The following is a 22,332-nucleotide window of genomic DNA, read 5'->3' as shown; positions in this document are numbered from 1 at the left end:
CTCACATAGTAAGCGCTCAATAAATGTTGTTAGTATTATTACATCATTCTGGCTTAATCAGTTACTCATTGTTGAGGCACCATACAGTCCAAATAGGTTTTTTTAGACAAAAAAATAATAATAACCTGAACTTGATGACCTCACATTCATTTAAAAAGTCAATGGGATACAAAAAGAAAAGAATGGTCTCATAATATGTATCTTATGTGTAACTTAATTACATATAAATTGTACCCTAACCATCTTCTATAATCAGCTAAGTGGTTTCAGCAAAAGTATCTTTGGATAACTTTTAAAATGCCAAATTACATATGCTGTCTTCTTGTTAGTGTGTTGAAAACTTTGAATAAATAGATTATCACTTATATGTTTACAGTATATGTACATAATCAGTATGCAAAAATACTTTCTAAAATGGAAGGCTTCTGAACAACAACAAAATTCTTAAACAATAGTCCCTATTTTTTAAACTAACAACTGAATCTCTTATCTTTGTCAGAAATCTCCAATTATTCTCCACTAAGAAAAGAATCTTCTCAGTTCAACACTTCCACGACTTCTTTGATATTCTCTTATCAGGAGTTCAGGAGTTGTAAACTCTTGATGTTATTTCTAAATCGATATGTCACAATTTCTCTCATATATCCACCATGTGCATTGGGCAGGTCGGTATGGTTATTTCTACTAGAGCAGTAGTCTGACATTAGATAAAACTGGTTCTGTCAATGACCAGACTTGAATTTGCAGTAATAAATTTAGCATCCCAAATATTTAAAATGACCATGGGTCTAACGTACAATGGCAAACAAGAAATGCAATTTCAGAATATCTTTATAGTACATTCCAATGTCTTCCAAAAAACTTTAAGAAAAATATAATAAGTATTCCAATCACTTCTCTATTTTCTTTTTGAAAATTAAACTTCACTATAACATTATAGTATTTTATTTCAGTCTATCATAAAAAATGATTTTATAAAAGCACTGGATAACTACCTCACTAATTTTAGAAAATTTTCCTCTATTATAAAATGATTGGGTCTTCATTATCACATTAACCAAAATTTGGGAGCAGGGGATAGGTTATATATCATGGGCCCCTCTAATGGAAATAGCATACACAAATTCATTTAAAATGTTTATTTTCAAATTATTGCTGAACTCTAAACAATTTAAAGAAAAACGCAACTGAACTTCCCAAAGCAATTTTTGCTGTAAAATGTGTAATCTGATATTTTACAAGTACAGAACACTACCCAGCAACTTCTCAGCCCCAAGGTGATCCCATCTCCCATTTGACTCAGTAGCCATTCCAGCTTGCAGGGCTCTCCTGAAACCCATCTTCGTTTCAGTTTGGGCACATGAGCTTGTTTACCAAATCACAAAGAAAACATAGATCTTTAGGTAATGCCAACTGACTTTGCAAGCTTACTCTCACTCTCTCACACACAGCAACATACACATTTATACACACACTAAACAAAAATCCACATACACATGCTCAGGCACAAACACTGCCAGTGTAAGAAGTATCCTACTTCCTCTGTGCCCTGGAGTCCGCCCCATAAACACTTTCCTGCCTTTTTACCTTTTGTTCCCCTCCTTTTCATCTCCTCTGTCATTGTCTTTATCCAGGGTCTCACCAGCATTACTGCATTAGTATCATAATTGGTCTTACTGTCTCCAGTTTTTCCTCCCCTCAAAGCCATCCCCCACACTGATTCCAGAATAATATCTCACATGAAAACTCTAATTCAAAAAGATACCTGCAGCCCAATGTTCATAGCAGCACTATTTACAATAGCCAAGACATGGAAGCAACCTAAATGTCCATCGACACATGAATAAAGAAGATGTAGTATACATATACAATGGAATAATACTTAGCCATAAAAAGAATGAAATAATGTCATTTGTAGCAACATGGATGGACCTAGAGATTACCATACTAAGTGAAGCAAGTCAGACAGAGAAAGACAAATATCATATGATATCACTTACATGTGGAATCTAATAAAAATGATACAAATATGGGATTAACATATACTATACTACCACATGTATATACTACTATATATAAAATAAACAACAAAGACCTACTATATAGCACAGGGAACTATATTAATATCTTGTTATAATCTTTAATGGAAAAAAAATCTGAAAAAGTATATATATATATACACACACATATATATGTATATATACATATATATATAAAATCACTTTGCTGTACACCTGAAACTAACACAACATTGTAAATCAACTATACTCCAATAAAAACAAAAACAAAAACAGGAATAATCTCTCACAAATTAAATTTAATCAAGAAATTCCTCTGAGGTATATTATATCATTCAATGCTCCCTAAGTCCTTTAGGATAGAGCTTTAATTCCATAGTATGCTATAATCTAACCCCTGTTTTCCCACTAATCTCTTTATCTGTCTTTATCCCACGCATGCACTATACCCCTTTTAACTACGTGTAGTTTTCTGAAATGATCATAATATATAACAGTTTACTGGGTTTGCCCATGCCCTTCCTTTCTCTGAAAATGCTTTCAAATACTTCTTTACGTGGGTATCTTATACTCCTTTAAAACAGTAGAAAGGATGGTAGTCATTAATTCTGTTCACATATCTTCCAATTTTCCTATACTCCTTTAAAACTGTAGAAAGGCATGGTAGTCATTAATTCTGTTCACATATCTTCCAATTTTCCTATACTCCTTTAAAACTGTAGAAAGGCATGGTAGTCATTAATTCTGTTCACATATCTTCCAATTTTCCTATACTCCTTTAAAACTGTAGAAAGGCATGGTAGTCATTAATTCTGTTCACATATCTTCCAATTTTCCTTTCCCTTTGCGTAGAGGCCAGTATTGTACTTCACAGTCCCCCATTTGAAATAAAGCAATTTGCTTTGACCAGTGAAACTCTATATGCCAGTGCATAACTAGCCACTCTTTCTTCTCACTTCTGCAGTGATCATGGAAATACATTCAGATGAAGTCTTCAATGTCTTTGGTCACTGTGAGTCCCTACCAATCCAATCTGGACATGTAGTCTGGGTGAGAAATAAATATTTGTTGTGTTAAGATTGGGAGAATGGGATTGACTTGTACACTGCTATATTAAAAATAGATAACCAACAAGGACCTACTGTATAGTGGAAGGGAACTCTGCTCAGTATTCTGTAATAACCTAAATGGGAAAAGAATTTGAAAAAGAATAGATACATGTACATGTATAACTGAAGCACTTTGCTGTACACCTGAAACTAACACAACATTATTAATCAACTATGCTCCAATATAAAATAAAAATTTAAAAAAGAAAGATACTGAGCTTTGGGCTTCTTTGTTCCTACAGCATAACCTAGGCTATTTGAGTGATTCAAAGGGTTACATTTTTCAGGAAGACTTTCATGAGCCCAACACAGTCTGATTAAATGTTGCTTCCCCAAGTAATGATAATGTTCTGTTCATACTGCTGCAATTTCTACCTCCCTTTAAAGTGTACTTCTGAGGGCAGGAACTGTGTATTTCATTCCTTATCCTCACCAACTAGCACTGCTCATGGTAAGTCCTTAAAAAATATTTGCTAAATTAAGCATTCATTCATTCACTCATCAAAGGCCAGGGACTACTCTGGTGGCTAGAATAAAACCAGAGCAAACAAAACCCCTTGCCCTCATAGGAATAACTAATATTCTTGCAAATGATAATGACAGTAAGCAAGACAAATAAGTATAAAATACACAGTTTATTAGATAAGATAAATGCTAAGTAGAAAACACAGAGCAGGGATATTTTGGATGGTGACCACGTAAGACCTCATTTAGAAAGTGACCTTTTAATAACAACCCAAAAGAAAGTAAATAAATTGGTCATGCAGATATCAGGGAGAAAGCAATTCAGTAGAGAAAATAATGGAAAAACCCTGAGATGGGAACACGCCTGTCATGTTCAAATAACAACAAGGGAGACAGTATGGCTAAGCAAGTGAGTAGTTAGGGATGAGATTAGAGAGGTAACAAGGAGCCAGGTCTTGCAGAGACATACAGGCCAGTTTCAAAGCTTTAGCTTTTGTCTTGAGTGAAATGGGGAGCTATTGAAGAGTTCTAATTAGAATGAGGGGTGGAAGAAGAGAGTAGAAGATAGGGTCACAGATATAATGGGGGCCCATTTTCTTCCATTTATAACATATTTCCTCTCTCCACAAAACATGTGAGACATAGATATACCAATTAATCATGAAAGATTTAAAATAATGTTGAATAATAGATATTTTATGATGATCTTAATTTGTTCATTACTTACTATGCAGGGACATTGATTTTAACCAATATATAATTATCAACATATAGTTATGTATCAAAGTATCATAGTGTATCAAACATCAAGAGAGATCAAATATTTAATGTGGCAACAAATTCTCATAGACAATTAATAATACTAAATGATTTAACAAATTAATCAGATAAAATTTTATAGTTTTATGGATCTTGCTTCATTTTCTTGGATTTACCCAAAATCATAAAATAAATCCAAGTAAAAACATTTCCCCATTGTAATCTTGCCTCCCATAAAAAAGAACTAATTCCAAACTCAAGTTCATTGCCAAAAACAAACAAACCAAAACAAGAAAAACAAAGTGAAAGAAAACAAACCACAAGTCAAAACACCTTTTGCCAAATGTTAAATCAAATAAACACACCTTGTGCTGTGTCCTTGAGGCTGCCAAGTCTTAACTCTGGAGAGATGTCAAGGGGTAAGATGTTTCCAAAGGCAAGATCTTTACTGAGGAAGCTGCGCTCGCATTCCTGGAAAATTCAACTCCAGATACCAATAATAATACTCTTGGTTGCTTTTTCTTACTGGAATCCAAAACAGAGTATATGGAAATATTAAATGGATGATCTCCAGTTCCTTAACGTCCACAAAATAAAATCACTGTGGTAGCATTTTCCAAGTTGTGGTTTGTGGTTTGCTAACTCTGTTATATGTTCATTCAAATTAAGTTTCTATGGCCATGTATACTTGAAAAACATTGCATACTATTCCCCCTTTACACAAGGTACACTTTCATAAAAAAGCTCTGAGAAGTCCTATAATAGAAAAGCCTATTTAAATTTACTTGACCCAATGTGTCCTAAATTTATTTAAGTAAAGACCCCCTTCCACTGTAATAAATAGTAACACTATTTCCGCAGATCACACTTGAAGAATGGTTCATTGTATAGTGATTATCTGAAAAGTACTAAGAGATGTTTCCACTATATTTTAGATTTAAATATGAATGTAGAGACTAATTTTAATTTATTTTCTGTTATTGCAATTTGTAGAGTTGACCTATAAGTATATTTATTCAACCATAATTGTTAAGTACATGTTACTTTCTAAACCAAATGCCAATTAAAAAGCAACACGGAAAACATTCAAATAATGTATGGTTTATTCATTTTTGTTCAATGAATATTTATTAAATACTTATTATGTGCCAGGCACTGAACTTATCTCTAGCTTTATGCCACAATTGCTCGCACATAGATAAGAGTATCAAATTTAAGTGGTTCCAAACTGCTGTCTAACAATAATAATCAACATAAAATCTAACTCAAAGTATTTGAGAATACAAGTTTTACTAATTGTAATTATATCATTAAAAATAGCTTGCAGAGGTGGCCAAGATGGTGGAGTAGGAAGACCATGAACTCACCTGGAGTTCAACGGACACACCAAAATTACAACTACTTACAGAGCAATTCTCCATGAGAACAACATGAAGACTAGCATATAGGATTTTTCACAACTAAACATATAAAGAAGGGACCACAAGAAGATGAATAGGAGAGGCAGAGATGTGGTATAGTCAGCACACTTCCTCAGGTTGTCAAACGACAAATGAAAAAATATCAAAATCTTAGAGTTCCTCCCCAAGGAATAAGAGGCCTGAGCCCCACACTAAGCTCCCTAGCCTAGGGGTCCTGCACCAGGAAGACAAATCCTCAAATGTCTGGCTTTGAAAACCAGCAAGTCTAATGTTTGGGAGAGCCAGACAGCTATAGGAAACAAACTCTCTGCTCTGAAAGGGCATGTACAAAACTTCACACGTTCTGAATCCCAGCACAGAAGCAGTAGTCTAAGAGGAACCTGGGTCAAACCCACTTGCTGATCTTGGAGAGCCTCCCAGAGAGGCAGGAGGTAACTGGGACTCCCCATGGGGATGGAGAAGCTGGCAACAACCATTTCTGGGAGCTCATTCTACAGCAATACCACCAGCATTGTCAATCCCCATTTTGGAATCCTCCCTCAAGCCATCAGTGGGATACCAAGAGACCCATGCCTCCCTGGACTGTGTGGACAGCCGCCCAGAGACTTGGCCATGCTCTCTAGCAGGCCAGTGCCAGCTCAGTGCCCACCTGGACCAGGCAAACAACCATGCTAGTACTCAGCCCCACACATCAGCAGGCGAGCAGCAGTCCTATTTTCCCCAGGCTGTACAACCAACTGCATGGGGAGCTCATTCCATCCCCTAGCAGGCCTGCAGCTACCACACAACATGTGGCTTCTCAGCCAACTGGGTTGGGGCCAGCCTCACCTACCAGCATGACCATGGTAGTCAGCCCTGCCACAACAGAGGGCACATGCAGCCCATGTATGGGACACCCCTAAGACATATAGTTCTGGTGACCAGAGGGAAACATGCTGCTGGACTACATAGGATATCTCTTACATAAGGCCACTTCTCCGAGATGAAGAAACATAATTGACTGATCTAACATGTAGAAATAAACACAGAGAACTGGGAAAAATGAGGCAACAGAGAAATATGTCCCAAATGAAGGAACAAGTTGAATCTCAGAAAAAGACCTAAACAAAGGGGAGATAAGTAATCTACCCAATAAAGAGTTCAAGGTAATGATTATAAATATGCTCACCAAATGCAGGAGGAGAATGGATGAACACAATGAGAAGTTCAACAAAGAGCTAGAAAATATAAAGAAGAAACAGAGCAAAGATTACAATAACTGCAATAAAAAAAATTTACTAGAAGAAATCAATAGTAGATTAGATACAGAGGAACAGATCAGCAATCTGGAAGATAGACTACTAGAAATTACCCAAGCTGAACAGAAAAAAAAAAAAAAAATTTTTAAATTAGGATAGTCTAACAGATCTCTTGGACAACATCAAGCAAACTGACATTCACATTATAGGAATCACAGAATAAAGAGAAGAAAGAGCAGATAACTTATTTAAAGAAATAATAGCTGAAAAGTCCCTAACTTGGGGAAGGAAGCAGACATCCAAGTCCAGGAAGCACAGAGATTCCAAAACAAGATGAACACAAGAAGGTTCATGCCAAGACACTTTATAAATAAAATAGCAAAAATTAATGACAACAAAGGATATTAAAAGCAGCAAGTTAAAAGCAACAAGTTATATATAAGGGAACTCCCATAAGGTTATTAAAAGCAGCAAGTTATGTATAAGGGAACTCCCATAAGGCTATCAGCTGACTTTTAGCAGAAACTCTGAAGGCAAGAAGGTAGTGGCACAATATATTTTAAATGATGAAAGGGAAAAACCTACAACTAAAAATACTCTGGCATGGCTTTCATTCGGATTTCATAGAGAGATCAAAAGTTTTACAGACAAGCAAAAGCTAAAAGACTTCAGCACCACCAAACCAGTTCTAAAAGATATATTAAAGGGACTCCTTTAATTAGAAAAGAAAAGGCCACAACTAGAAATATAAAACTTATGAAAGGAAAAAAAAATCTCACTGATAAAGGCAAACATACAGTAAATCAACCACTTATAAAGTAGGAAGATTAAAAGACAAAAGTAGTAAAATCATCAATATCCACAATAGTTAAGGGACACAAAAACAAAATATAATATCAAAAACATTAAACATGGTGGTGGGGGAATAAAAATACAAGGCAGTTAGAATGCCTTCAAACTTAAGAGATCATCAACTTAAAATAATCACACACATACATACACGATACATATGTGTATATATATGTATATAGGTTGTTATATATGAACCACAGGGTAACCACAAATCAAAAACCTAAAATAGATACCAACACAAAAAAAGAGAAAGGAATCTAAACATAACACTAAGATAGCCATCAAATCAACAGGGAAGCAAAAGAAGAAAGGAGAAAAAAAAAAACAAACTACAGAAACAACCCCAAAACAATTAATAAAATGGCAATAAGTACATGCATATCAAGAATTGCTTTAAATTTAAATGGACTTAATGCTCCAATCAAAAGACATAGAGTAACTGAATGGATTAAAAAATTAAGATTCATACATATGCTTTCTACTAGAGTCATTACAGTTCTAAAGACACACAGAGACTGAAAGTAAGGAAATGAAAAAAAAGTACTCTATGAAAATTGAAACAAAAAAGACTGAGGTAGCACTGATAGACAAAATAGACTTTAAAACAAAAACTGTAATAAGAAACAAAGTATGATATGACATATGATAATGGGATCAACCCAACAGGAAGATATAACAATTGTAAATATAAATGTACCCAATATGGGAGCACCTAAATAAATAAAGCAAGTATTAACCACTATGAAGGGTGAAACTTACAGTAATACAATAGTAGAAGACTTTAACACCTCACTTATATTAAAGGACAGAGCATTCAGACAGAAAATCAGTAAAAAAAAACTGGCCTTAAATGACACATTAGAGCAGATGAAATTAATAGATACATATAAAATATTCCATCCCCAAACGATGGAATACACATTTTTTTTCAAGTGCACATGGGTCATTCTCCATAATAGATCACATCCTAGGCCACAAAATAAGTCTTCATAAATTTAAGAAGACTAAAATCATATCAAGCATCTTTTTCCATCAAACACTATGAGACTAGAAATCAATTACAAGAAAAAAAAAACTACAGAAAACACAAGCATGGTGGAAGCTAAACAATATGTTACTTAAATAACCAATCAGTAATAGAGGAAATCAAATGAAGTAAAAAAATACTTGAAGACAAACAAAAATGGAAACACAGCAATCCAAAATCTGTGGGATGCAGAAAAAGTAGTTCTAAGATGGGAGTTGACAGTGATACAAGCCTACCTCAGGAAACAAAAAAATCTGAAAGAAACAATCTGGTCTTGCACCTAAAGTGATAGAAAATAAAGAACTAAGAAAATCCAAAGTTAGTAGAAGGAAAGAAATAACAAAGATCAGAGCAGACATAAATAAAACAGAGACTTAACAGAATAAAAAGAGGGAGAGAGAGAAAAGTTCAATAAAACTAAGGGTTGGTTTTTTGAAAAGATCAACGAAATGGATGAACCATTAGACAGACTCATCAAGGAAAACAGAGAGGGCCCAAATAAATTGAAAAATGAAAAAGGAGATGTTACAACTGACACCACAGAAATACAAAGGCTCATAAGAGATTACTACAACCAATTATGTGCCAACCTAGAAGAAATGAATAAATTTCTAGAAATGTACAATCTCCCAAGACTTATCAGGAAGAATTTAGAAAATATTGGGTTGGCCAAAAAGTTCGTTTGGGTTTTTCTGTAAGACGTATGGGAAAACATACATCTTTTTCTGCAAGATGTAATGGAAAAAGCTGAATGAACTTTTTGGCCAATGGAATATGAAGACCCCAATTACAAGTAATGACATTCAGTCATTAATAAATAAATTAATATTTACTCAATCATTAATTAACAAATTCAATCAGTAATAAAAAAAAGTATTCTTAACAAAGTCCAGGCCCAGATGGCTTCATAGATGAATTCTACCAAATATTTAAAGAGTTAACATTGATCCTTCTCAAACTATTTGTAAAATTGAAGAGGAAGGAACACTTCCAAACTCATCTTACATGGCTAACATCACCCTGAATACCAAAACCAGAAAAAGAGACCACAAAAAAGAAAATTACAGGCCGACACCACTGATAAACATATATGCAAAAATCCTCAAAAAAATATTAACAAATCAAACAATACATTAAAAGAATCATACACCATGATCGAGTGGGATTTATCACAGTGACACAAGATGATTCAATACTCACAAATCAATCAATGTGATACATTACATTATCAAATTAAAAAAAAAATGATCATCTCAATAGATGTAGAAAAAGCTTTTGACAAAATTCAACATCTGTTTGTGATAAAAACTCTCGACAAAAATGGGTATAGAGGGAATGTACCTCAACATAATAAAGGCCATGTATAACAAACCTATAGCCAACATTATACTCAATGGTGGAAAGCTGAAATCATTTACTCTGAGACCAGGAACAAGATAAAGATGCCCACTCTTGCCACTTTTATTCAACCTAGTATCAGAAGTCATAGCCACAGCAATGAGAAAAGAAAAAGAAATAAAAGAAATCCAAATTGGAAAGGAGGAAGTAAAACTGTCCCTGTTTACAGATGACATGAATATATATAAATATATATAAAATATGTATATACTATATAATTTATATACATATATAAATACATAGAATATCCTAAAGACACCACCGCAAAACTATTAGAACTCACCAATGAATTCAATAAAGTTAATATACAAAAACTGTTGCATAGCTATATACTACCAATGAACTATCAAAAAGAGAAATTAAGAAAACAATCCCATTTATAATTGCATTTAAAAGGATAACATACCTAGAAATAAATCTAACCAAGGTGGTAAAAGTCCTGTACTCAGAAAACTATAAGACATTGATGAAAGAAACTGAAGCCACACAAACAATTGAAAAATATACTGTGCTCATGGATTGAAATAGTTAATATTGTTGAAATGACCATACTACTCAAGGCAATCAACAGAGTCAATGCAATTCCTATCAAACCCCAAAGGATTCTTTACCAAACTAGAACAAGCAATTCTAAAATTTGTATGGAAAAACAAAAAGACCCAGAATAGTCAAAAGCAATCTTGAGAAAGAAGAACAAACCTGGAGGTATCACCCTCCCTGATTTCAAACTACACTACAAACTACAGTAATCAAAACAGTATGATACTGGCACAAAAAAAGACACACAGATCAATGGAATAGAACAGAGTCCAGAAAGAAATGCACACTTATACGATCAATAAATCTATGACAAAAGAGGTAAAAGAGGTAAGAATACGTAATGGGGAAAAGACAGCCTCTTCAATAAATGATGTTGGGGAAACTGGATAGCTATATGCAAAAGAATCAAGAGGGTATTATGCTAAGTTAAATAAATCAGGTGAAGAAAAAGACCAATACTGCATGATCTCACTTACATGTAGAATCTAAGAAAACAAACAAACAAACAAAACAAAATGAAAAGAGACTCATAGATGCAAAGAACAAATGGGTGGTTACTAGAAGGGAGAGAGGTGGGGAGGTGGGTGAAATAGGTGAAGGGAATTAAGAGATACAAACTCCAGTTATACAATAAATAAGTTACAGCATAAGGAATACAGTCAATAATATTTTTGTATGGGGACAGATGGTTACTAGACTTATTGTGGTGATCATTTCATAATGTATTTCAATACATACTGTACTGTATGTATTCAATACATACTGTACATACATACGTACTGTATTTCAATTAAAAAATAGCTTGCAATTTTTAGACTATTTGAAAATAATGATGATAATTCAGGTCAAGCGTCACAATATGAAAGCATAGTTTTTAAAAAAAAATGATGCTGCAAAAGAATAAAGTTGAACTCCTACTTCATACCATACACAAAAATTAAGTCAAACCAAGTCACAGACCTAAATGTAAAGGCTGAAATTATAAAATGCTTGGAAGAAAACACAGAAGTAAAACTTCATGACCTTGTGTTAGGCAATAGTTTCTTAGAAACAACATGAAAAGCACAAGCAACAAAATAAAAGATAGGTAAATCGGACGTCATCAGAATAAAACAACTTTTGTATTCCAAAAGACATGATCAAGAAAATGAAAAGACAACCCACAGAATGGGAGAAAATATTTTCAATTTGTATAACTGATAAGGGTCATATACAGAGAATATATGAAGAACGCTTACAAAAGTAAAAACACAAATAACAATTTTAAAATGTGCAAGGGATTTGAATAGATATTTCCTCAAAGAATAAATACAAATTGCCAATAAGCACATGAAAAGATACCCAGTATCATCAGTTATTAGGGAAATTCAAATCAAAATCACAATTCAAATCATACCCACTAGGATGGCTATACCAAAAGACAGATAATAAGAAGTGTTGCTGTGGATGTGGAGAAACTAGAACCTTCATACATTGTTTGTGGGAAAGCAAAATGGTGCAGCCATTTTGGAAAACAGTTTGGTTGTTCCTCAAAAAACTAAACGGAATGGCCATGTGACCCAGTAATTCCACTCCCAGGTATATATGTGAAAGAAATGAAAATGTATGTTCCCATTAAAATGTGCACACAAATGTAAATAGCAGCATTATCCTTATAGCCAGAAAGTGAAAACAATCCATGATAAATAGATAAACAAAATGTGGTATAACCATATGATTGAATATTATTTCAACATAAAAAGTAATGAAATATTGATACATGGTACAACATGGATGAACTTTGAAAACATTATGCTAAATGAAAGAAACCATTCACAAAAGTCCAATTAATTCATCATTCCTATTGTTCTCTTTATATTAAATGTTCATAATGAGAAAATCTATAGAGACAGAAAAAGTTTGATTAACGGTGAGGGTGAGAGCAGAACAGATGGGGAGTGACTGATAGTGGGTACTTTCTGAGGTGATGAAAATATTCTAAAATTAGATAGTAGTGATTGCACAACTCTGTGAATATGCTAAAACTCACTGAATTGTACACTTTAAAATGATAAATTTTATGATTGTGAATCATATCTCAATGAAGCTATTATTAAAATAAAAGAATCACAATAATATAGATTTGTAGTCCTTATCTAAAATGTTTGAGGGACTTCCCTGGTGATCCACTGGTTAAGACTTTGCCTTCCAATGCAGGGGGTGCGGGTTCGATCTCTGGTCAGGAAGCTAAGATCCCACATGCCTCGCAGCCAAAAAACCAAAACGTAAAACAGAAGTAATATTGTAACAAATTCAATAAAGACTTTAAGGATGGTCCAGATTTTTTAAAGTCTTTTTAAAAGACTTTAAATATTTTTTTTAATTTAAAAAAAATTTTTTTTAGAAATTCTAATAAATAAATAAATAATAAAATAAAAATAAAATAAAATGGGCGAGATGTGTTTTGGAGACTACAGAAAGGTAATATGTCCCATGTCTACCATAATTACATGACACTCTTAGAGGACTATAGGGGCAGCACATCAATACTTCACAGCAAAATCTTATCAATATTGACACTGACTAGAAAAATAAATACTATGTAAGTAGTACCTTGTCATTTCAAAGATGGTTTGCCTCCAATTAGTTTGTGAAAACTTAGAAAAAAATAATTTTTCAAAACTTTTGTGTTTTGAAAATGTGAATAATGGGTGTTGAAGCCTTATAATGATGATGATTAATATTAGTAATAATAATAATATCAGCAGTTTCCATTTACTGTGTTAAGCATAGCGCATGCATTATCAGAAATTCTCATAATATTCCTGTGGGATAAGTACAATTAACCCCAACTGGGAAAACTAGGTTTTCTAATGATTAGGTGACTTTTCCAAGCATGCAGTTAACAAGGTAAGGGTGGAGATTTGAAATCAAATCTGTCTAATCACAGAGCACACTCACTTTCCTCTACAAGGAAGAGTGTGTTCAGATCATTTATCTGAGATATAGACTTTACATCTGTAAAATGGAGAAAAGAAATTGGGGGATTGTTTATATATCCCCCTCAGAGGAAAAACTGTTATAAATATAACATAAATGGGTATATACCAAGGCAACTTTTGCTTCATGAAGTTATAAGTCATAACATTAAAGAATTTTAGGGAGTGCTGTACTTGAAAAATTTAAGAACCATTATTCTAAATACTAATCTGATCATGTTGCTCTACAGTTCAAAAATCTGAAATAGATCCTCATTGCCCACAAGATGAGAATTGCTTTGCACTGACATTTAATAGCCTTCTTGGCCTGGGCTAGCAGGTCTTATTGCCTCAACTCCAGCCACTTTTTTTTCCAAATTCTGTTCCAGCTACTGAATTTCTTACATTTCCCAATCACATGACCCTACTGACAGCTTAGTGGCTTTACAAATCTTATTCTCCATGTTACCTTAGCCCCAGACTTAACTACCTTAAATTTACAAATATCCTTCAAAACCTTGTTTCAATGTCACTACTTCTGAAATAATTCACCTATACTTGCCAAACAAATATTTGATTATTAAATGATTGACATACAACCTACTTATTAAATGTAGTACATGCTTATCTATCTCTATAAGCACATAGAATTTTGGCATACAATAGTAAAGTATTCATTTTTTCTTCTTACAGTATTGCAGTATTAACTGATTTTTGTCTTTGGAAGTGATATTCTAAAATCTTTACATGAATTTTCTAAAGCACAGAGGTGAAAAAGAGAAAATTTGGATTATTAAATATAAAGAACAATAGATTCTTGGTTTTAACCCAAGTCCATATAAGACCAAAGAGTTGCTAGGGTAAGTAGAACATTGAAGGGCAATAACAGTAAATCTGGGTACCGTGAATTGAAAAGAAAGTTTCAGTCTTATACACTAAAGTCCATATATACAGTTTAGGTTAGGAGTTGCAAAGTTTTTCTGTAAAGGGCCAGATCATAAATATTTTAGGCTCTGCAGGTCAAGAGACAAAATTAAGTTATAACTCAATTTTGTCACTGTGATTTGTAGTGCTCTGAGAAGCAATGCAAAGCTACTATGAGAGCACCACATTTACATCTCTGTTGCAATTACTCAACACTGCTGTTTTAACACAAAAGCAGCTATAGGCAATATGTAAACAAATGAGTGTAGCTGTGTTCCAATAAAACTTTAATTATAAACAATAAAGTTGGAATTTCATATAATTTTCACATTGCAAAATATCATTGTTTTGATTCTTTTCAACCATTTAAAAACATAAAAACTATTCTTGGTTCATGGGTCCTACAAAAACGAGCCAGATGTGGGTGGGCTCCAGGTCATAGTTTGCTGAGCTATGGTTTATTTTTTAATCTATTCATACTCTTGAATTACCACGTTTCAGCTCTGGCATAAATAAATCAAAAAATCACAATGTTTTATTTAAATTTACGTTGCTGTTGCTGAATTAATTTTTACATTATATATCTTCTCATGCAGTTTTTTTTGTTACATTTGAATTTTTAACTAGACTTAACATAATTATTAAAGCCACCTCTATATTCTAGGGCTCTGAGATATATCATCAATTTTGTTTGTTTTTTAATATACCATCACTTTTGTATTTATATTGTATCAGCTTCTTATAAATTATTGTCCTTTTCCCCCCCAAAGCAAAAAGTATGTAGTTTAGAGTTCTTTATATACTTAAGAGTGGTTTTCTGTCGCTGTGTGTGAACAAAACAGATTGCATGGAATTTTGTTTTAAACTCTAAAAATGTTGCTCTGTTGTCATCTCGTATTTAATACTACAGAAAAGAAGTCTGAGACCAGCTTAATTTTTGTTTCCTGATAATAATATACAATTTTTTCTCTCTTTCTATATATATGAAAATTTTTTTCCTTTATCATTATAATTTGAAAAAAATTTTGATATTGTGTCTCTGAGTTGTTACATCTCATATAAGAAATATCCTTTCTGCATACATTGGTCATTTTTTAGTTAATAAAACTTTTATTTCCTGTTATCCCTTTGTTTGTTACTTTTTTTCAAATGTTCTGTTCTCTTGTTTAGGAACAATTAGCTATTTTCTAGTCTCTCCTTCAGAAATTCCAAATGTTCATATAATGGACTTCATCTTTCTCTCTTTTCATGCATTCAGTATTTCAGCTAGGACATTTTTTCAAGTCTATTCTCCACACATTAGATTTTCTACTGTAACATCAGTTCTGCTCTTTACTACCTCAAATATGAACTTTTAATATGTTATTGTGATAGGCAGAAATGTCCCTCCTCAAAGATGTCCAAGTTCTAATTCTTAGAACTTGTGAATATGTTACCTTACATTGCAAAAAGAACTTTGCAGATGTGATTAAATGAAGAACCTCCTGGATTATCCAGCTGAGTCTTTAAATGTTGTTAAGTTTTCCTAGTTGTGGTCATAATGTATTTGACTACAAAAGAATAGTCAGAGAGATGCAATGTTGCTGGCTTTGAAGATGGAGGACGGGAGCCATAAACCAAAGAATGTGGGTAGCCTCCAGAAGCTGGAAAAGGCAAGGAAACAGTCTCTCCCAGAGCCCCCAGAAAGGAATGCATCCCTGCCAATACCTTGATTTCAGCCCAGTAAAACCTATATCAGACTTTGAAATACAGAAATTATACAGCATGAATATAAAACTAATACAGTTCTCACATTTTTCAGTTTTTTTGTCCTCTTTTTATCTTATTCTCTTCCTAGTGTCACTTAATTGTTGCTCTTTTTATATGAAGTTCTCCTATCCATAGAGGCTATGCATTCTTGCATGTGTTAGATATCAAAAAATTCCTTCAAATATTCTTCCTTAGCTTAAAATTCTTCTCAGATTTTCACAGGTATGCCTATGAGTATTCTGCCAATTTCCTTTTCCCTGGTTTTGTGGGAATTTTTTGTTCTACTTTATTCATTTCAAATGCTGAATTTATCCAGAAAGTCCTGGCATTGAAAGAGCCTGTATAGATCATTTCTACATAGCCCAGTGTTTTCCAAGTGTGTGCATGTGTGGAGGGTGAGGGGGATGTTGAGGGAAGGAGAAGAGACAGAGAATAGACCTCTATGAACAGACAAAATGAAATCAGGAACTGGGATATTCTTTTTAAAATTATACCTAAAAAATATCTAATACACTCCTGCCCAGAAAGATTCAGTGCTATAAACTGCTATAAGTGAATCACTGTGAATAATGAGAATTTTCACAATACTCAAGCATATTCTTCAGAAAAAACTGGTAGAAAACAATAAATCTTCAACTCTTTCTATTCACAAATAAGGAACTTGATGCCTGGAGACATTATAAAACCCAACAAATGATATATCTATTGCTGGAACCAAGTCTAAAACTTTCAGTCCAGCGCACTTTCTAGCTGGTGTAGGTTATAAACTGTAATCTACAATTAGGATTTTGTCACAGGTATCCATATAATTTCTTATTCTATATCTTGCAATATTTGAATATTTTAAAATTCAAAGTATGTAAAAAATGCTTTTTGTATAAACTATCTTCCCTTCATCTTCCCCAAAATTTTAAGTTGTTCAATCTAATTGGTCTGCTGTTTTTGCACTTTGTCCTACATAATACTACTATAGAAGAACTAAGCTACTTTATTCCTGCTTCATTCTCCATGTTTAATGGCTTGAAAACCATGAAATTGAAAAGATCCTCTCATTTACAGAACTGTCTCCACCTTCTGATTCAACACAACAGAGTTTGTTAAACCACTGAGTACAGAGTATTTATCTTTCTATTGTTAACATTTCAAAACTAAAAAGTAAGCTAAGAAGTCATCTTTTCTTTTTGATGAAAATATATACCTAATCACTATATTGTTGCAAAGATACTTAACACTTGTACCATATAAGAAAGAATTAAATGTATATAATAGGGATGAAAAAAATTTAGCTCTAGGAGCCTATGATTCTTATATGTTCAGTAAGGATATATTCAGTCTTAAGGATATTAAATACGATGAACTATGTATTGCTATTTTCCATTAATGTAATTTTAGTCATTCTGAGAGAATACCAAAAGATAACTACATTCTAAGCAGTGTTTTTATTAAGACCTTCACATTTAGAGTCAAATCTATTGATATCAAAAACATGGTAGATACTCAATAGATGAATGGATAAAGAAGATGTGGTGTGTATATATACAATGGAATATTACTCAGCCATAAAAAGAATGAAATCTTTCCATTTGTGACAACATGAATGGGCCTAGAGGGTATTATGCTTAGTGAAATAAGTCAGACAGAGAAAGACAAATACTGTAAATTACCACTTACATGTGGAGTCAAAAAAATAAAACAAACAAATGAATATAATGAAACAGAAACAGATTCACAGAGAACAAACTAGTGGTTACCAGTGGGGAGATTGGAAGAGGTAGGGGCATGATAGGGATAGAGGACTAAGTGGTATAAACTACTATGTATAAAATAAATATGACACAAGGATATATTGTACAACACAGGAAATATAGCTAATATTTTATAATAACATTAAGTGGAGTATAATCTATAAAAATTTTGAATCACTCTGTTGTAAACCTAAAACTAATATTGTAAATCAACTACACTTCAATTAAAAAAAATAAAAAGAAAGAAAAAACATGGCACATATGAACAAAGACTAGGGTGAAATTTGGCCTAGTTTCATGTTTCTATATGGAGGAACTTCCACTGGAATAGTCTGGAGATGATTTTGGCATTGGAGTAGGGGAAGGAAAGCTTTCATTGAGCTGGTGGACCTCTACATTATACAATATTCAGCATCCTTAAATGTCAGGGTCCTAAAAGTCAGTAGCTTTTAAAGATATCATAATAATTTAATAACACCTCCACATATTTCAAATGGCCCAGAGGTACACTCCAGGATGAAAAACCAGAGCACTAGATTAACAGTCCTGGCCTCAGATCCCACTCTGTATTCACAGCTTCCCAACAGGGGAGTTACATGATCCGTAGCTGAAATCCTTTGGCCCGTATTATTCCAATGGGTAGAGATAACCTGTTATAAACCTGTAAACACTAGGGGTTTATCTTCTTTTTTTTCCCTCTCTGCCCTGGATCATACAGACCAGCAATTCTGAGTAAGTGCATCTGTTCTTTAAACTGAAGTTTTCTCTCACTGGACTAAAGTCTAGGTTCTGAGAAAGGGAGTGGAGCTAAAAAGGGGAAGGAAGTTCTAGTACTCATTTTTGGTCTCCCACTGAAAGCACTATGTCCAATCAGCTCTGTAGTAAGGAAGCAGATCTTGCCAACTCCACCTGTCTGTTTACAAATTCGAGAGAAGAGCTATTATTTATTGAGGCCCTAAAACTTTAATTCCATTAGAATTCTTGCTATAATCAGTTTGTCTTTATTCTAGTTTCTCCACTAGAAATGAAGTGAGTTGAGTAAACAAAGGAATAAATATTAAACAGTTCGAATAAAATTATAAGTGCTAAACAAACAATCAGTGCTCCTAAATACTCTTATGTTTATTACAAAAGCTATATATTTTTCCTTTTCATTGTTTTCTCTGTCTAATGATAGTATCTACTACTGATGCCCACTTTTACCGATCAAGCTAGATAAAGGTACATTAACAAACAAAATATCTCTATTTCTAGCCTTCCATTTTAATACAGAAAACAGGAAAAGAGCCAAAGTGGAGTCAAACACAATATTTTTTAGACACGGGAAATTATAATGTTATAAAAGATCATTCGTTTAAATTAAATAATTCTAGTAGCATACACTAAAAGTAATCAGCTTTTCTTTGTCCAAAATGGACTTTCATAGAAGAGAGAATTACATAAATAAAATTTTATATTTTCCCAAAATATTTGACAATAATTTATCTTTTACTTGCTTAAATATAAAAATATTCTTTAAGAGGATGATCAAAGGGCATCTGGAATAAAATACAATTTACATGTTTTTGAAAGACAGCAACAGTTTATTGATCATTGGTAGCTCATGTTTGTTAAATACTAAATACAGAAAAGAAAAGAAAAGAAAAAGGATTCACTGAAGACCATGAACTAAGGTAAGCTACAGTGAGATGCACTGTGTAAGAAAGGAAAGAGACCCAATTCTGCTCCCAGCCAAGTAGTTTTGGATATAAATTACTCACTCTTTGGAGTGAGGTAAGGTGGGAGAGTAATTTCCTTAACCCTCAAGAAGTTGATCAAAAACAGATGTTCTTTATCCAAGGTCCACTTATGCTTGTAATTGTGTTTTTTTCTAAGGGGAGAGTCAATGGTATATGACACCAAAAAGCTCACTCATCGTTGAATTAGAAAGTACTCTTTACCAATTCTTTCAGGCTATGAATATACTTGAAAAAAATCTAGTGGTGTCAATGGAAAGAAATATATATCATGCAAGACATTTCAGGTACTAACAAGAACTAATACAGAATCAACAACAGAGATCATAGAGACAAAAAGATAGATTAAAAGTGTAATCAATAACAGTTTACATTCGTGTAGATCATTACTTTAATAACACTTTCACAACCAATTATTCCTCCTTACTTTTTAGAAATAAAGGGCACATAAGTATCTCCACTTTCCAGATGAGAAAACAGTTATGAGGGTTACTGCCCAAGGGCAAATATTTCCAGACTCTGCTACATTCCTGACTTTTAGGCCAGTCTTCTTCCCAGTGGTAACAAGTAGTACAAGCTTCCTTCTTGGGGATTTATACAGTAAACCTAGCAGAAGGAAGTAAAAGCAGACTCTTAGCTCCTTTGTATTTTCTCTCTGGAATGTTTGTTCTGCTGTAATCATTAAATATGGGACAGTGACGCAAAAGAGGGCTTTATAGGGTTAGTACCACCCTTCTCCATAATAGGGTCCGAAAGGGAGATCATATATTAGGTCATGTCCAATAATGAACTGCCTCAACTTCCTGAGAAGCTCATTGAGCTCAAACAGCAGCACCAATTAAAAAGAATTCCAGGTGGAAGATATCAGATCTTCTATCTCCCTTTTCCTAGTCATCCACATGGACACCATGTGGGTTCAGGGATTCACCAAACACCAGGAAAAGACCCATCCCGCCCCACCATCCTGGCAATAAAGCCACCTAAGGCTGCCTGAAGCCCTTCTCTGCACATGTTTTGGTCTGCAGATACTTGTTCATTTTAGAAGGGGAGGTGAGAAAAAATGTTGAGAAGAGTAACATGAGAGAGGGAGGCCTGAGCGGGAACTATAGACGCAGAGATCACGACAGTGAAATTAACAGACGCGAATTAACTGACAGCATACGGGAGCCAGCCCCTACCCTAGTGGAAGGCCTTGGGATGTGGGTGGGGCTACGGTTCTAGGGCCCAGCAGCCAGCGCCAGACACGCTGGCAGGGCGGGAACCGCGCGTTCCTTAGCAACCACGGCGGCCACGCCCACCCACCGCACTAATCCCGCGCCCGCCATCCCCACCCCCACCGCGATCTCCCTGCTCTCTGGGAAGGGTCCTTAAGTTATTACCGTACCTACTGGGTTTCCCGGGCTCTGGGTTCCTCGTCTTCCAGAGCACCCCCTCCGCCCAGCCCGCCCAAGTGCCGCTCCCAGGGGCGGATCGAACGTCTCCTAAACGCATTGGGGGCCCACTAAGGAGGTGCACCTGCTTTCAGTCCCCGACCCCGAGCTTCCCGAGCAGGGCCTCCCCAATCCCCTCGCCCTCGCGGGACACACACACCTTAGCTCAGCCAACGCAAGGGCCAACAAACTATGTGTCCGGCTGGAAATGTTGCTGTCCACGGTCCTGTCACTCAGAGGAGGGGGCGGGACGAGCCTGCTGCACACCCCTACTCCTAGAGGGCGGTACGGAAAAGAGGCGGGGCTCGACGGAAAGGGGCGGGAGTAGCCTAAACTTGCGCTCCGATTGGTCATTCTCTCTCCCGCCTCTGCGCGGGTCCTGGAAGGAAATGCACGGAACCTGTGGCATTTCCTTTTGACGCGATTCCCAGGCTCTGATACCTGTTTCGCAAAGTGACCATGGAAACTGAAAATAAGGACTGCGACTTGTTTTTCAATATAAAGCACAGAAATACGTTCTTTTGATTCTTGAACTTTTCTCACGTAACACACATACACACATCCCCATCCACACTCTGGGGGGGGCATCCCTGGATGGAAGAATGAACTGTCTGAAAACGATGTTGTTTGCTGATTCAAGCTTTTAACAGATTAATCAGTTTAGGAAAGGTGATTCCTGAAATCTGACCAACAACTAAGATTTGGAGATATGTCCAGGTACCCAGTCTTCACACCTACAAAATTGGAATGAAATATTGTTATTAGTTATTATTTGCAAAGCATCTGACAATTGAATGATTTATATCTTATATAATCCTCAAAACACCCATTGCGAGATGTTATTATCCACAGCTTAAGAACGAAGAAACTGAGGCTGTGAGTGACGTTTATTCTTCAGTCGTTCAACACATGAAAAAGTGCCTGCAGTCATTATTTTTATACTGTGATAAATTGAACTCAAATT

The 22,332-nt window shown here is 34.6% G+C and overlaps 1 protein-coding gene across 2 annotated transcripts in view; it reads right to left on the bottom strand.

Annotated features, from left to right (window-relative positions):
- TRIQK (triple QxxK/R motif containing) overlaps positions 1–21,615 on the bottom strand; it is a 92,438-nt gene extending 70,823 nt beyond the window's left edge. Inside the window, exons 1-3 of one of the 2 annotated variants that reach the window (XM_024732953.1) lie at positions 21,529–21,615; positions 20,366–20,544; positions 4,717–4,876 (exon numbers count right to left, since the gene is read on the bottom strand). The gene's annotated coding sequence lies outside the window, so the exon portion shown is untranslated. The remainder of the gene's footprint in view (positions 1–4,716; positions 4,877–20,365; positions 20,545–21,528) is intronic. The other variant, XM_024732954.1, reaches the window with a different exon arrangement.
- Between the last annotated feature and the right edge of the window lie 717 nt (positions 21,616–22,332).

The sequence above is a fragment of the Neophocaena asiaeorientalis genome, unplaced genomic scaffold (assembly GCF_003031525.2).
Source record: "Neophocaena asiaeorientalis asiaeorientalis breed wild unplaced genomic scaffold, Neophocaena_asiaeorientalis_V1.1 scaffold662, whole genome shotgun sequence".
In the NCBI taxonomy this organism is placed as follows: domain Eukaryota; kingdom Metazoa; phylum Chordata; class Mammalia; order Artiodactyla; family Phocoenidae; genus Neophocaena; species Neophocaena asiaeorientalis.
The sequence above is the reverse complement of the archived record's forward strand: the minus strand, read 5'-3'. Positions and strand labels throughout refer to the sequence as shown.